The sequence below is a fragment of the Nicotiana tabacum genome, chromosome 22 (genome assembly GCF_000715075.1).
Source record: "Nicotiana tabacum cultivar K326 chromosome 22, ASM71507v2, whole genome shotgun sequence".
NCBI lineage: Eukaryota > Viridiplantae > Streptophyta > Magnoliopsida > Solanales > Solanaceae > Nicotiana > Nicotiana tabacum.
In genome coordinates, this window is record NC_134101.1 from 48643500 (window position 1) to 48657367 (window position 13868).

The window sequence follows — 13868 nt, forward strand, 5'->3', positions numbered from 1 at the left end:
TAGGGGTGGAGGACAGGCGGGTAGAAGGCGTCCTAGAGGTGGAGACCCAACCGTTGATATATTTGTTTTACGGTATGGCGGAGGTTGCTACATCAGATGGTGTCGTTATAGGTACGACCTCGATTTAATATAAAGGAATAATTTCCTTAACTTGATTCGGTTCTCAGTATCGAAACGAGTCCTCCTATGGTGCTCCATTTATGAGTGAGCTTCGTAATTCTATAATCTACTTATGTGTTTACTCCTTTTGGGAGATTCTATGGAGATAACTACGCCTATCATTCCATGTTGGTCACTAATAAGAGCTGTGAGGCTAAATGTGGCTTTCTGTTACTCATTTCGGTAAGTTTTGATATAATTTACGAATAATTCATTACAAATTGTGAACTATATTCCCTACCGGTGTGGGGTTCATTATGTGTTGTGATTTTGTTTAACGGAAATTATTTAAAAGGAGCAAATGTAAAGTTTCGATTGGCACGATGTGCATATTATTTGTGATTCAGAACTGTGGATGATATCCTCGCATTTTTAAATAAACTGATATGTTTAAACCGGGCTACGGGCTGCGGTGAAAGTTATATAAGGACGAGATCCTTGTGAGAAAAATTCTTGTGTTTAAGTTCTCCCTTGTAAAATCTAATTTATACTATAGTACTAATATGGAGTCATGCCTGTTAGGCTTATTTGAAAATTCTTATATGAAATTCTCTGTGCATACTTGCCAAATTTGTGTTATACTTATTGAGTTTTAACCTACGAGGTAGGTTCCCGCCTAGGTGACGTTAAATGTGACTCATTAATTCAGGTAAATAATTATGAGGTCTTCATGCCTCGTATCTCGTTATCAGTATTGTGAAGGTTTGAAATGAGACTTTTGTTAACATGAAGTTAATTGACGATTCTGTAATTGATTATGAACAACTATTAAGACCAAATTGACCCAGAAAGGTGCTCCGTTCAGGTGGATCAAAGAATGTGAGGAGAGCTTCCAAAAGCTCATGACAACCCTGACTACGGCCCCTTACCTACAGGTTCATGGTCTTATACTGTGTATTGTGACGCGTCGCATATTGGTCTCGGTGCAGTGTTGATGCAAGACGGTAGGGTGATTGCCTACGCGTCCCGACAGTTAAAGGTACATGAGAAGAATTATCCGGTCCATGACCTTGAGTTAGCAGCTATTGTTCATGCCTTGAAGATTTGGCGGCATTATTTGTACGGTGTCCATTGTGAGGTCTACACCGATCACCGGAGTCTACAACATCTGTTTAAACAGAAGGATTTTAAATTGCGGCATCGGAGATGGTTGGAGTTGCTTAAGGATTATGATATCACCATTTTCTATCCTGGGAAGGCCAATGTAGTGTCCGATGCCTTGAGTCGTAAGGCGGAGAGTTTGGGCAGCTTAGCATATTTACCGGTAGCAAAGAGGCCTTTAGCCTTGGATGTTCAGGCCTTGGCCAACCAGTTGATAGATTGGATATTTCCAAGCCGAGATGAGTTTTGGCTTGTGTGGTTTCTCAGTCTTCTCTTTATGATCATATCAGGGAGCGCTAGTATGATGACCCCCATCTGCTTGTCCTTAAGGATACAGTTCAGCACGGCGATGCCAAGGAAGTCACTATTGGAGGTGACAGTGTATTACGAATGCAGGGCAGACTATATGTGCCTAATGTAGATGGTTTGCGTGAGTTGATTCTCCAGGAGGTTCACAGTTCGCGGTACTCCATTCATCCGGGTGCCGTGAAGATGTATCAGGACTTGAGGCAATATTACCGGTGGAGGAAAATAAAGAAAGACATAGTGGAATATATAGATCGGTGCCTAAATTATCAGAAAGTGAAGTATGAGCATCAACGGCCAGGTGGGTTGCTTCAGAAGTTAGAGATTTCAGAATGGAAATGGGAGCGAATCACTATGGATTTCGTTGTTGGACTTCCACGGACTCAACGAAAGTTTGATGCAGTTTGGGTGATTGTGGATAGGCTGACCAAGTCAGTTCATTTCATTCCTGTGATGACTACCTACTCTTCCGAGTAGTTGGCTCGAATCTATATTCACGAGATTGTCAAACTTCATGGTATACCGGTATCTATCATCTCTGACCGGGGTACACAGTTTACATCACGGTACGGGAGGGCAGTACAACGTGAGTTGGGTACTCGAGTATAGTTGAGTACAACATTTCACCCTCAAACGGACGGGCAGTCCAAACGCACTATTCAGATACTGGAGGATATGCTTCGTGCGTGTGATCGATTTTGGGGGTGCTTGGGATCAGTTCTTACCACTTGCGGAGCTTGCTTACAACAACAGCTACCAGTCGAGCATTCAGATTGCTCCGTATAAGGCCATGTATGGTAGGCGGTGCCGGTCTCTGGTGGGTTAGTTCGAACCGGGCGAGGCTAGACTATTGGGTACAGACTTGGTTCAGGATGCCTTGGAAAAGGTTAAGTTGATTCAGGATCGACTTCGTACATCCCAATTATGACGACCCGGCCGGTCGTTTTGAGTATTACAACCCCGTTTCCCCATTTACTTCTCAAATTGTACTATACAGTTGTTGTGTGAATTGCCGGGGTAATTGGTTCGGGTCCAGTGAGATTTTGGAAGGAATTGGAACACTTAGTTTCAAGGTTTAAAGTTTAAGTTAAAATAGTGACCGGATGCGGACTTATGTGTAAACGACCTCAGATTCGAATATTGATGATTCCAATAGCTCCGTATGGTGATTTTGGACTTAGGAGCGTGTCCGGAAAATTATTTGGAGGTCCGTAGTGAAATTTGGCTTGAATTGCCGAAAGTTGAATTTTTGGGAAGTTTGACCGGGAGTTTGACTTTTTGATATCGAGGTCAGAATTCGATTCTGAAAATTACAATAGGTCCGTAATGTGAAATGTGACTTGTGCGCAAAATTTGAATTCATTCCGGATTGATTTGATGTGTTTCGGCACAAGATGTAGAATTTAAAAGTTCAAAGTTTGTTGATTTTGAATTGAGGAGTAATTCGTCGTTTCAATGTTGTTAGGTGTGATTTGAGGCCTCGAGTAGGTCCGTGTTATGTTATGGGACTTGTTGATACAATTGGTTGAGGTCCCGGGGGCCTCGGGTGAGTTTCAGACGGTTAACGAATCAAATTTGAACTTAAGGAAATGCTGGAACTGCTGCCTACTGGTGTGATCGCACCTGCGAAGCTTTTGATCGCAGGTGCGAAGCCGCATGTGCGCGAGATCAGTCGCAGAAGCAGCCAAGTGTGGAACTGGATAGTGCTCGCAGGTGCGAGGAATTTTCCGCATCTGCGAGGCCGCATGTGCGAAGGTGTTGGCGCAGATGCGGACTGGGGCTGGCGTGAGGCGACCGCAGGTGCGAAGGGGAATGCGCATCTGCGAGCCCGCAGATGCGAGATTTTAGAGGGCCGGCTGTTTTTGCAGGCGCGCAATTTGTTCCGCAAATGCGGATGCGCAGGTGCGAGCCCAGGCACCGCATGTGTGAAAATGTGTGGGGCAGTGTTTAAAATGAGGGTTCCGAGATTTTTTCTCATTTTGGACATTTTGGAGCTCGGTTTGGGCGATTTTGGAGAGAAAGTTTTTCACACAACTTGGGGTAAGTGTTCTTAACTCCCTTGTGATTATATTCCATGAATTAATCTTCATTTATGTGTAAGATTATTGAATCTTCAAGAGAAATAGAAGAAAATTTCTATAATATCACAAAATGAATTTTTCAAATTTGAATACCGATTTGGAGTCGGATTTGAGTGAAATTAGTATGGTTGAACTTGTAATTGGATGGGTTATCGTATTTTGTGAGTTTCGTCAGATTTCGATACGTGGATCCCACGGGTAATTTTTGGGGAGCAATTTCGGATCTTTGGAAAATATTAGTATTTTGATATGGAATTAATTCCTATAATTTTTGTGGGCTGAATCAAATTATTGTGACTAGATTCGAGCCGTTTGGAAGTTGATACGCGCATAATGAAATTTCTGGAGCATTGCTTAGCTTGCTCGACATTGGATTTGGCCTGTTCGAGGTAAGTAACTCTTCTAATCTTGGAGTTGAGGGTATGAACCCTGAATATATGTATTTCGTGAACTGTTGGGAGGTGACACACATGCTAGGTGACGGGCGTGTGGGCGTGCACTATAGAAATTATGAAATAATTGTTTCTGTGGAATTTTGTAGTTAAATGATCTTGGCATTTTCCATGCGTTTTATGAGTTAGATAAATTAAGCTGAAAAGCATATTAAAAATTATGATTGAGGCTATGTGCCAGTATTATTAGGACCCACAGAGGTCATATTGCTGTAAATTATTTGTTTTAAATTAAAAATTCATACTCAGTCATATTCATTTTATTGCATATCATAACTCAGTTTTATGACTCTATTTTGATGCATATAAATATTTTGGGCCGAATGCCCTGTTTTACTGAAATGCCCGAGTGGCTTGAGAGGTTTATGACTGAGTGAGGATGAGGGCCTGATTTGTGAGCATATTTATGGGATCGGGCTGCATGTCGCAGCATGTTTGATATCGGCCGAGGGACTGATTGTGAGGATAAGTGTGGATCGGGGCTGCCCGCCTGCATCATACTTTATTATTATAGCACATGACTTATTCGTACAGTACGTGAGTTGTCCTTACAGATTATAGTGCTTGGTCTGAAGGATCCCCTCCGGAGTCTGTACACACCCCCAGTGAGTGCAGGTACCTACTGAATGCGAGTGCCGAGTGCTGAGTGACTGGGAGGCATGAGTGATTGTGAGGTATGCCCGAGTGGCAAGAGTGATTGTGAGGTATGCCCGAGTGGCACGAGTGACTGTGAGGTTTTCCCGAGGGTCTGTTTATGATTTTATCATTGAATTGCATCACATTGGCATGCACACATGACATACATGCATAGAGATGTATTTTTTCTCATGCTGTACAACATCAAATCATTCATAATTTCTCACACATTTTTGACAGATCGGCATAGTGATGCATTTGTTTTAAACGGGTTATCCGGAATGAAAATGAAACATATTATTTATTATTGAGAAGATTTTTGTTGAAATTTATTGTTTTCAAACTATTCATATTATTTGCAACTTCGGCAAACGATTTGGGTTTTCACTGATGTATTTGAAAGAAAGAACTATTTTTTTTGAAATCATTATTTGGCTGAGTATTTTATCCCTGAGTTACTTCTGGTATTATTTTCTTTATGTTGTTATGGATTGTTGTGGACTATTGGTTTTGGACCCGACCTTGCTGGAAGCTCGTCACTACTTTCAATCTACGACTAGGTTTGTTACTTACTCAGTACATGAGGTCGGTTGTACTGATACTACACTTCTGCACATTACGTGCAGATGTTGGCTGCTGTTGTTGCTGTGCTCGATGGTTGTGGGACTTGAAGATGTACATGTGTTCCTGCTGTAGCTGCCCCTTATTCAGGGTAGCCCTAGATTTTATAAAAGCTTTGTTTATGTACTATTCAGACACACTATGTATTTATTTCATTTTCGCTTTGTATACTCTATTCTTAGAAGCTCATGATTTGTACTACCAGTTCTTGGGGATTGTGTAAGATCATGATCTTTATTCACTTAAATTGCTTTAATAATTATTATTGAAATTGGTTAGTTGGAAATTGGCTTACCTAACGGTATGGGTTAGGTGCCATCACGACTAGTTGGATTTTGGATCGTGACAAGGTGGTATCAGAGCTCTAGGTTCATAGGTTTTACAAGTCATGAGCAAGTGTCTTGTAGAGTCTTGCGGATTGGTATGATGACGTCCATACTTATCTTCGAGAGGCTACAGGGCATTTAGGATATATATACTTCCCATCTTTCTTTCCTTATCGTGCGAGATTGATTCAGCTTGAAATATAACTCTTTGAATTCCTTCCACGTATTCGTATGCGCACATGAGCGCTCAGTATCAGTTGTGCATCGCCGGCTTGTGATTCGATGAACGATGTTGGAGATGTGTATTCTGTGTTCTGGTGATGGGCAAGTCTAGAGGACTTGAGGCCATGTTTAGACCGTAGCTTAAGCTCGGTAGCTTCAGTTGTAACTCGTACAATTGGACTTATATGTCCGGTAATGACCCTACAGTGGAATTTGTGGCTCGATGAGCGGTAGAATGCAGTGTGATAGGTATGATGTAACCGTGAGATGTGTTAAGACGATTGGAATATAACGAGAAGTGTTTTCTTGAAATGTAAAGGAAAAAGTCATTGGGTGCTTGATTTTCGATTTGATATGACGAACAGTCTCGGGTAATGAATGTTTAGAAGGATCTTTCACATTGTTAAATTGTGGGACAAATTAAATTCTCATGTCTTGTTAATGAATTTGGACTCAGAAAGATTAAGTGATTGCATAGTAATTGTGGTTGCGAAAGGGTATAACAAGATGCCAATTTGAGGATGAGCAGGTGGGTTATCTCCTGCAGAGTATTCTACGTAGGTATGTTCCTTATAATGTTGAGTGGCGAGTTTCTTTTCTACCAGCGGAGGGTCTGTGTTGAGATTTGAATTTGAATCTGGTTGAGAAAGTTGAATTGACTGTCGAGAAATAAACGCATGCTTAGCGGATGATTGAGGTATTTAATGGTTGGTGTTGCATGAGCTTGAGAAATTTTTTCGTTGAACTCACTGTAGTATCATGGCAGTAATACGATATGGGTATTGTGATTTATTGAATGAAATGATTTATGGCTTTGAGCCAAGTGGGGGAGCCTGCTGCAGACGGCTTAATTTCATGGTTATATATTAAATTTTAGTTTTGGTCTGGGGCATACTTGTGAGTTAGCTATGACTTGCAGAAGTTGAGATCGAGGATGACTCGAATAAGGAAATTTTTGGTTAAGGATTATATTGCACGTATGAGTAAATGAAATTCGCGGGACGAGTGAGTTGTTATTGATGAATGATGTAGTGCGCACGGAGTATGAATTTGATATGTGGTGTTAAAGTTGAGTTAATTCTTTGAGTGGTGTGGTGCTAATAGGGAACATGTCTTTTGGCCCATTTGGGCGGTGCAATTAGATTTGAGAAAAGTGGGTGACTCCCGAGAAAATTTCAGTGGGTTTGAGAATTATATATAGCAATTGAGAATGTTTCCGGACTTGTGTATGGATAAAATCTGAGATTTGTGTTTGATGGTGCATGGACTTGCATAAATTATATATGACTATGGAATCTACATTTGTTTTGTGTAAGGAAGGTAAGAAAACCAATTTCAAATTCACATAATGTATTCTCAGAGTGAGTGTTATAGTTGTGGTATTTTTGAAGGTGCTAAAGAAGAATACAATTGCTTATGGGCCGTAGGGCGTTGTGGTTCTATGCTAAGGTTTGTAGGGTGAGTTGTGGTTAAAGATCATGATATTTTAGCAAGAAGAAGTATCAATCTGAAGACAAATTCGAAAGGGACTTAGAGAAAATAGGACAACTGGGTAGTAGGTTGGATCAGTATGGTAATGGATATGATCGGTTCTTTGGGTGCTTATGATGTGGGGTTTTTCTACAAGTGCTTTGTGGAAATACACCTGGACTTGGCGACCTGCGTGGCTTGGTCGAGTTAGAGGAATTTAGTTTTAAGGGCTTGATTATGTGCAAATGGATTCCAAATTATTCTTGATGGTTTCTACCGGTGTGGAGAACGTGTTGTGTATTGTGATTTTCTCCTGGAAAGAAGCAAGAGAAAGGTTTCTAACTAAAATGGTATGTAAATTATTGGTGAATCAAAGTTGATAATAAGATTTTTTTGCCTTTCACATGATGGCAAGATATATGTTATGTGTTGTACGAAAGCTAGATTTTTATGTACAAGGTGGCAGTACAGTCTTGAAGAGAAGGTAACAAATGTTGGACAACATGGATGGTTCAAATAACTAGATGAATACTATTACTACTTGGTGTTGTATGAAAAAGGAGCGGACTTCAGAAGGTGCATTGTATTTTGACTTACAGATGTATAAATTAGTATTGCGGTACTCACATGGTTGATAGACTGTGATATTCAAATTTTGTCAAGTGGCACGGAAGAACTTTTAAAGTATTTCTCATGGGATGATCGTGTATGAGAGAGGTGTTAGGCATTCGGGCGGTGGAGATGGAATCAAATATGGTGATTTACGTGTCCTATGAATTTGGAATTTGGGAGTTTTAGGAGAAGATTGTACATAGTTGCGGACTGTGAAGTCGTGGCCGAAGCTAGTCAGATGATAGGATATATTATGAATTAGTCGCGGTGAATTTTCGGAGGGTTAGTTATCTACTGTGGGTGACCAGAGTTGATTTGGGAGTCCATTGATAGGCCTAATTAAGATTTGTATTCTACACCGAGCCGGAATGGTTGGCTCCATACTGCTATTATTGAGGGATGTGTCATTCGGTTGATGTTGAACTTATTTGTGTTCTCAAATGATCTGTGAGTTACTCCTTTATGCTACGAGGAGTTGGGATTCATTGGTTATGTGCATAGATGGTGCGGTTCTATTTGCGATTTATATCAAAATTTGAGTGTGATGAGTATTTGGGTATTACATGATCGATAGCATAATGGTTATGTCCTTTTAGGTTTTGTGTGGTATTTTTGTCATTTGCCTCTATGTCGTTATTAATTTGGAGCAGGGTGGCTCGGGGTATATAATATGAACCTCGTGTTAGAATCGGGTGATGGTTCTACGGTGTATGATGAATTTTCAGCGTTTCGTTGTGGAGGTATTTGTTAATCTGGCAGGGCAGTTCTCTCATTTGAGTCATTTTTCATGACTGGGTACATTTGAATTGTTGCGTATTAGTGCACAGATAGCACGAGTTATGGCTCTGAGTTATATTGGTGAGGCATGTCTATGGAACAATTGTGTTTAGTAATATAAGGTCATTGGACCTAGAATGGGTACTATCAGGTTTGATTTCGGTATATTCGGGAGTATAATATTAAAAGTCGGCTCAGAAAGGGATTATGGTTCTGGTTGGGCCGAGAGGGCTCCGTGACTTGTTGATCTGGTAAGTGGTCATGAAATTTTGCGTGTTTCTTTTATTATCAACAATGTACGAGGGTTTTGGTATGAGGTTTGGTTCGATATGGGTTTAATACTAGTATGCGGTTGGTTTTGGAGTAGTCACTGCGATCAGGAATGGTGCTACGAGCATGCGAGCTGTGTAGTATGCAATGTGATTATATCTGGAGTTATGGCTATAGCTTGATACAGCTTGTTCAGGCTTATACAGTGTGTAAATAAAAGATTTGTGTCTTGAAAGAAATTTTAAAGGTTGGAAATTAAACTCCAAGGTTTATGGGCTAAGGTTAAATTAATGATTTTTAGTTGCATTGTGTAGTCAAGCCTATGTGGGATAGGGTGACGTGGGTTCACCCCCCGGGTACGTGTGTGGTAAGATGGAACAGTGGTTTGATGGCTTGGAAACAACTCTTGGCATGTTCGAGGACGAACGTATGTTTAAGTGGGGGAGAATGTGACGACCCGGCCGGTCGTTTTGAGTATTACAATCCCGTTTCCCCATTTACTTTTCAAATTGTACTTTACCGTTGTTGTGTAAATTACCGGAGTAATTGGTTCGGGTCCAGTGAGATTTTGGAAGGAATTGGAACACTTAGTTCCAAGGTTTAAAGCTTGAGTTAAAATAGTGACCGGATATGGACTTATGTGTAAACGACCTCAAATTCAAAATTTGATGATTCCAATAGCTCCGTATTGTAATTTTGGACTTGGGAGCGTGTCCGAAAAATTATTTGGAGGTCCGTAGTGGAATTTGGCTTGAATTGCCGAAAGTTAAAGTTTTGGGAAGTTTGACCGGAAGTTTGACTTTTTGATATCGAGGTCGGAATCCGATTCTGGAAATTGGAATAGGTCTGTAATGTGAAATGTGACTTGTGCGCAAAATTTAAAGTCATTCCGGATTGATTTGATGTGTTTCGGCACAAGATGTAGAATTTGAAAGTTCAAAGTTCGTTGATTTTGAATTGAGGAGTAATTCGTCGTTTCAATGTTGTTAGGTGTGATTTGAGGCCTCGAGTAGGTCCGTGTTATGTTATGGGACTTGTTGATATAATTGGTTGAGGTCCCGGGGGCCTCGGGTGAGTTTCGGACGGTTAACGAATCAAATTTGGACTTAAGGAAATGCTGGAACTGCTGCCTACTGGTGTGATCGCACCTGCGAAGCTTTTGATTGCAGGTGCAAAGCCGCATGTGCGCGAGATCAGTCGCAGAAGCGACCAAGTGTGGAACTGGACCGTGCTTGCAGGTGTGAGAAATTTGCCGCATCTGCGAGGCCGCAGGTGCGAAGGTGTTGGCGCAGATGCGAACTGAGGCTGGCGTGAGGCGACCACAGGTGCGAAGGGGAATGCGCATCTGCGAGCCCGCAGATGCGAGAATGGCGCCGCAGATGCGAGAATGGCGCCGAAGATGCGAGATTTTAGAGGGCCGGCTATTTTCGCAGGCGCGCAATTTGTTCCGCAAATGCGGATGCGCAAGTGCGAGCCCAAGCACCGCAGGTGCAGAAATGCCTGGGCAGTTTTATGACTCTATTTTGATGCATATAAATGTTTTGGGCAGAATGCCCTATTTTACTGAAATGCCCGAGTGGCTTGAGAGGTTTATGACTTAGTGAGGCCGAGGGCCTGATTTGTGAGGATATTTATGGGATCGGGCTGCACGCCGCAGCATGTTGCATATTTATGGGATCGGGCTGCACGCCACAGCATGTTTGATATCGGCCGAGGGCCTGATTGTGAGGATGAATGTGGATCGGGGTTGCCCGCCTGCATCATACTTTATTATTATATAACATGAGTTGTCCGTGCAGCACGTGAGTTGTCCGTGCAGCACGTGAATTGTCCGTGCATATTATAGCGCTTGGGGTGAAGGAGCCCCTCCGAAGTCTGTACACCCCCCCCCCAATGAGTGTAGGTACCAACTGAATGCGAGTGCCGAGTGCCGAGTGCTGAGTGACTGGGAGGCATGAGTGATTATGAGGTATGCCCGAGTGGCAAGAGTGATTGTGAGGTATGCCCGAGTGGCAAGAGTGATTGTGAGGTATGCCCGAGTGGCACGAGTGACTGTGAGGTTTTCCCGAGGGCCTGTTTATGATTTTATCATTGAATTGCATCGCATTGGCATGCACACATGACATACATGCATAGAGATGTATTTTTTCTCATGCTGTACAACATCACATCATTCATAATTTCTCACACATTTTTGACAGATCGGCATAGTGATGCATTTGTTTTAAACGGGTTATCCGGAATAAAAATGAAACATATTATTTATTATTGAGAAAATTTTTGGAGAAATTTATTGTGTTCAAACTATTCATATTATTGGCAACTTCGGCAAACGATTTGGGTTTTCACTGATGTATTTGAAAGAAAGAACTATTTTTTTTGAAATCATTATTTGGCCGAGTATTTTATCCCTGAGTTACTTCTGGTATTATTTGTTTTATGTTGTTATGGATTGTTGTGGACTATTGGTTTTGGACCCGACCTTGCTGGAAGCTCGTCACTACGGCTAGGTTTGTTACTCACTTAGTACATGGGGTCGGTTGTACTGAAACTACACTTTTGCACATTACGTGCAGATGTTGGCTGCTGTTGTTGCTGTGCTCGATGGTTGTGGGACTTGAAGATGTACCTGTAGATGCCCCTTATTCAGGGTAGCCCTAGATTTTATAAAAGCTTTATTTATGTACTATTCAGACAGACTATGTATTTATTTTATTTCCGCTTTGTATACTCTATTCTTAGAAGTTCATGATTTGTACTACCAGTTCTTGGGGATTATATAAGATCAGGATCTTTATTCACTTAAATTGCTTTAATAATTATTATTGAAATTGGTTAGTTGGAAATTGACTTACCTAACGGGATGGGTTAGGTGCCATCACGACTAGTTGGATTTTGGGTCGTGACACCAATCTAGATAGAAGATTTATGTGGATCGAAAGGTTCATGATGTTGCATTCATGGTTGGTGAGCGGGTATTGCTCCGGGTTTCGCCTATGAAGGGTGTGATGAGGTTCAGGAAGAAGGGAAAGTTGAGCCCTAGGTATATTAGGCCTTTTGAGATTCTTAAGAGAGTTGGAGAGGTGGCTTACAGACTTGCACTACCATCTAGTCTCTTTACAGTTCATCCGGTATTCCATGTTTCTATGCTTCAGAAAAATCACGGCGATCTGTCTCATGTGTTAGACTTCAGTTCGGTTCAGTTGGACAAGGATCTATTTTATGTTGAGGAACCAGTGGCTATTTTAGATAGGCAGGTTCGAAAGCTGAGGTCAAAGAACATTGCTTCCATCAAGGTTCAGTGGAGGGGTCATCCGGTCGATGAGGCGACTTGGAAGACTGAGCATGATATGCGCAGCTATTATCCATACTTATTCACCAGCTCAGGTACTTTTTCTAACTCCGTTCGAGGACGAACGTTTGTTTTAGAGGTGGAAAATGTGATGACCCAAAATGTCATCTTTAATTTTAATAATTAATTCTGTGTTCTAAGACCTCGAAAAGGACTATTTATCAATCCTCGACTTGCGTGTGCAGTCCGTAAAATTTTCCGAAAAGATTTTATGTGAAAAATGGATTAAAATGTGAATTAGAGCTTTAAAACTCAACTAAGTTGACTTTGGTCAACATTTTGAGCAAATGGACTCGGATCAGTAGTTTGACAGTTCTGGTAGGTCCGTATTATGATTTTCGACTTGGGCGTATGCCCGAAATCAAATTCCGAGGTTCCTAGCCCGAGATATGAAATTTTGATAAAAAATTAACTGTTTAAGTTTAAATAGTGACCGGATGTCGAATTATGTGCAAACGATCCCGGAATAGAATTTTGATGATTCCAACAGCTCCGTATGGTAATTTTGGACTTAGGAGCGTAATCGAAATTTTATTTGGAAGTCCGTAGTGAAATTAGGCTTGAAATGGCTAAAATAGGAATTTAAAGTTTGGAAGTTTGACCGGGGAGTTGACTTTTTGATATCGGGGTCGGAATCTAGTTCCAAATATTTTCATAGCTTCGCTATGTAATTTATGATTGGTGTGAAAAATTTGAGGTCAATCGGATTTCATTTGATAGGTTTTGACATCGAGGGCCATAAAGATCGAAGCCATGATCGATACCCAGGATCGATGACTGCCTCGACCGTTTATAAAATTGGGGATTTCATCCCCAGTTGCCATTTTTGACGAACTTGAGCTTGAGGAGAAGCGACTTTTGGAAGATTTTCAAGGAGAAACATTTGGGTAAGTGATTCTAACTCCGATTTGGTCAATATACACGAATATATCATTGTTTTCACCATTTAATTAGTGTATTGAGATGAAAATTTGGAAAATTTTTAGAAATCTCATAAAAACGAATTTTTGAGATTTCGTTGTCGGATTTGAGTGAAACTGGTATGGTTGGACTCGTAATTGAATGGGTTGTCGGATTGTATAAGCTTTGCCGGATTCCGAGAGGTGGGCCCCACGGGAAATTTTAGCTGATTTCGGATTTTTTTTAAAAATATAGTATTTTCTTATGAAATTGATTCTTATAATTTTTGTTGAGCATATCGAATTAATTATGACTAGATACGAGTCGATCAGAGTCGGAAAATCGAGGAAAAGGCATACTACTTGGTTAAATTGGAGCAAGTCGAGGTAAGTGACTTGTCTAACTTTGTGTGGGAAAATTTTCCCTAGGATTGATAATTGTAATGTGTGAAAAGTTGTGTACACGAGGTGACGAGTGTGTACACGGGCTAAATGTGAAAGATTATGTTTTTTTATTATGTAGATCACTGTTGCGCATTAATTAAATTATTTTATTTTGTTATATTCTTCATTATTGATTTAAT